The sequence below is a fragment of the Lathyrus oleraceus genome, chromosome 1 (assembly GCF_024323335.1).
Source record: "Lathyrus oleraceus cultivar Zhongwan6 chromosome 1, CAAS_Psat_ZW6_1.0, whole genome shotgun sequence".
Taxonomy (NCBI): Eukaryota; Viridiplantae; Streptophyta; class Magnoliopsida; order Fabales; family Fabaceae; genus Lathyrus; species Lathyrus oleraceus.
The window spans coordinates 343,995,929-344,000,158 of record NC_066579.1 but is presented as its reverse complement, the minus strand read 5'-3'; positions in this window follow the sequence as shown (position 1 = coordinate 344,000,158).

Below are 4,230 nucleotides of genomic sequence, written 5' to 3'. Positions count from 1 at the left end.
TGGAGCAAAGTGTACGCTGGCCGCAGGCACAGTTGAAGAGACAATCTCAGAAATGACTGTCCTCTGGGGAGGAGTTGAAGGCGTCGGAGATGACTGGCTTTGGGCAACCATGAATGACTCCATCAGGGCAGTCAATCTGGCCACTTCCTCCTTAAGCTCACGGTTCTCTTGTTCCAAATGATCCATCAGTTTAGAAATGTTGGCTCTGGTGTAGTACCGGTGAGTCAGCTTGTCTTCAAAATAAATGAAGAACATAGAGTTAGACCATAGAACAAGAAGCCTCAAGCGTGGGTAAAAGCTGAAAATCCGGAAATGTGAAACAACGGTACAAGGGATCATAAAACTGCACCAATACACTCATCAATCCTTCATCCACTTGAGTGGTCAGAACAGATAGAAGCTTCCCAAGACGAGCCTTGAAACCCAAGAGATCTAATACATAGGATGTCAAATTCCTTAGCTCTTTCAAGTCGGGTTGTCTAAAACTATACTTTTTCGTATTCCTTCTTTGTCTTTCCATGTCTGAAAATTTGCAAATAGACCTCTTAAGTTCCTTGAAAATTTTCTCATTATTGATGATATGGATGCAAATGGGTGCATGAATGCATGAATGTAACAATCACACTCAAGGATCAAGCAAAGCACACCAAACAAAGGTCATGGGGTAGATCATGTCATCCTTAATATCAATCATCAATTTTGGTGGATTATGGTTTACACCTTATCAACACCCAAGTTCCATTGATATTAAGGATACAAGAACGGATCAACCATGAATCAAGGGTTTGTTGCAAGTCACGAGCATGGAGTCTCGGTTAAGAACCACCCAAAGGGAGTGTACTAGGTTTTACCTTCCAAACATGTTCTATAAGAGGTTCCCATAGTCATCATCCCATCTTTCGGATATTATCGGAGAAACGACTACTCGTATTCCAAAAATATTCTCAAGAGAGACTCTTATGAGTGTAGTATCGCGTAACAATCGTATCAAATCTTACACTTGAACGACTTTCGCACTACATCCTAAGAAAAGGCCAAGATGGGCTTGGTAAACTAAGGTCCTTGGCTTCTAAGGTCTATATTGGAAAAAGTAATGTCTAACCACAACTACTTGTGTGACATTATTGATCCCAACATGACCTCCACCAAGTGAATGGACTTGCAAGTCAACTTGCTAAGGAATAACTCCACACAAGTCAACAAGACTATGCCATTCTCCTATCCTAAGTGTACTCGAGTTCGGGTATAGAACTCATCTCACAAACATCACCAAGCATACAAGGAATTAATATTCAAGCAATTCAATCATTACATACAATACAGTAATCCCAATTTGCACAAAAATATGTCACAAAACAATATACAATACAACAAAATATGAAAAGTAGGCAAAACCCACTAGGCAAATTTCCCCAGCAGAGTCGCCACTTTTCTGTAGCGGGGTATTCGTTACCATTAGAGATATTGACTAAATCTAAGGTACACCATACAAGTCGAGTCACCACCGCACTTCTATTTATCCAAAGGAATGGTTAGAAAGCGAACAAAAACCTAAAAGTTTTATCGAATCAAAAACTAGTAAAAATGTCAGAGATCGGGGTAAGGGGGTTGGTTATGCAATGGGAAGGTTTTAAGCACCCAAAACATCCTAGGTACTCCTAGGAAGCCCTTTTCACATTTTGTTGTAAGGTTGGTATTTTGTGAAAATTTATTTGTGCAAACATGATTGAAGAGATGAGAAGAGAATATACAAGTTATTTACATTTTTGTGTTTGGATGGATAAACCCATTGCCTACGTACCATCTTAAAAAAGATTAGGATCAAAACCTCGTAGTTCGGGGTAAAAATCTCAAAACAAGTTGGTGAATTGATTGGTCCAAAAGCCTTAAGGTCTTTTGTTATCCAAGGGAGAAAACTCAACCTAAAACCACAAATCCACCATGTGAGGATAGCTTCAACATGCTAGTGAGGGGTTAACCCTATAATAAGCATGGAAGACTCATTGTCCATCACTAAGGATATAGGAGAGTATTACATCTACCTTAAGGATAACTCAAACCTAATATCTAAAGGTTATGAAATTTTTTGATTAAGGAAGTGGCCATTGAAACCACAAAAGGTATTTGAATGAGTTATATTTACCAATGAAAAGTATGTACAAAATATGGTCAAAGTTGACTTAGAAGTTCAATTCAAAATAAGTGTTATGAAAAGAAAGTTTGAAAATAAAAAACATAAGGCTTAGGTTTCTAATATTTGAAAAGAAGTGTTAAATGTTTGCACAAAAAGTTTTTGGCTTGGGTTAGAGTGGAGGGAAGAAGAAGAATGACTAAAGTCCTAATCATACAAGAGATAAGGGATAAGAAACAAGACCACAAATGGAGTTCCTCTCTTGAGATCATATTGATGATCCAAGTAGCTCCTATCCTTTGGAATATGCAAGCAAAATAATAGTAAGCTCAAACAATCAACATAACCAAACAAGCTCCTTAGGAGATCCTCAAAGTATCTTGTATCTTTCACTTTGGATGAACATGTCAATGGTTCTTCAATTTGAGCTCTCATAGGATTCCCTATCACAAGAGCACATACATCAAAAGTTTTATGAAGCAAATCAAGAATGGACAAGAGTGAGTTTAGAGGTTTGGTCCTTCTAATCCATCTTCACCATTTAAAGTCCTTTTACTCCAATTTGCATAGGGAAAGTCCTAGAAACTAAGTCCATTTGTCCATTTCTTTGCATTTGGTCCACAACAATCAAAACAAAACACAAGCACAATAATATATACACAATTATGTGCTCAAGTGAGCAAAAGGCAAATTGCATTAACATAAACATGTGCTCAAATGAGCAAAGGGGAAAAGCAAATGAATAATATGTACACGAATAGTAAATTGCATAAATGTAAAGAGTAAGAATTAAATGTTAATGGTCAATGGTTAGTGTTAGTAGTTAGTGTGCCATAAGGCAAATTTAGCGCTATGTTAAACAATCGTAATTGGACTTATGTAGAAGTCACAACTATCTGAGGCCGGTCAATAATAATATAGGCAACAACACAAGTTAGAGGTCTTGATTAGTGAATCAAACTCCAACAACTTGCCATGCCAAAAAGAAGATGAGAAATGATCTTGTATTGGTTTAAGTCCTTTGCATGATTTAGAAAGCAATCTATCCTTAATGCAAAGCCATTCACTTGATCATTTGATCAAGATGAATTAGATTTGAATCAAGGAAGATTAAACCTCCCTAATCAATGCTAACCATCAACCTCTAACTCATTGATCAAAAAAAGAAAAGAATAAGAAGAAGAAGAATTAGAAATGAAGAATTAAAGTGCATTAAATGAAATGGAATGTACCAATCAACAAATGGTTACCAAAGATAGGGAAGATCAAGGTCAAACAATAGAAAACAGAAGCAAAATGAAGATTGAAAGTCAAGAAATAAACAAAATATTTTTTTTTGGCATTTTTAATATTAAAAATAAAACTTGAATTAAAATATTAAAGAAAGGTCAAACTTCAAATTCACTTCAAATCAACTTTGAAAAGTCTAAGTGAATTATCCCAAGCTCAACAAGGTCAAACAAAGTTTGACAAAAAATTTCAGCATTTTTAAAAGTCAGAAACTATTTTTAATCAATTAAAAATGAATAAAAATAACCTAATTCAACTAAAATCTCAAATAAATCTCAAATCAATTAATAAATTGATGAGAATACTTTTCATAGATCTATCATCATTCAAAGAGGTTGAGAAAATATTTTTGAATTTTTTGAATATCAAAAACTATTTAAAATGAATTAAAAATAACCAGAAAAGAGAAAATTACTAAAAAATAGAAAATGATAAAAATAAAAAATATTAAAAATCATATTTAGAAACTAGAAAATAAAAGAGAAATAATGCAATTGGTCTCATAATTTTTGGACAAATAATAAAAGAGATATGAATTTTAGAAAATGAAATGGAATTAAAAAATGAAATAGAAATTAAAATCAGAATTAAAATAAATGGAAAAGCGAGAACCCTTGGATCTGAGCTCATTAATTGAGCTGGCAGATCCAAGCATCCATAAGCGCGCGTTCAACGTGTTCCACGGTCAATGCCACCACACGCTGAATTAAAATAAGTCATAAGTTTGAACTACTGAGATTAGATCTGGAAATAAACATGGACGACCACGATTGGATCTGGAGACCAAACGGTGGCTAGCGCCACCGTCT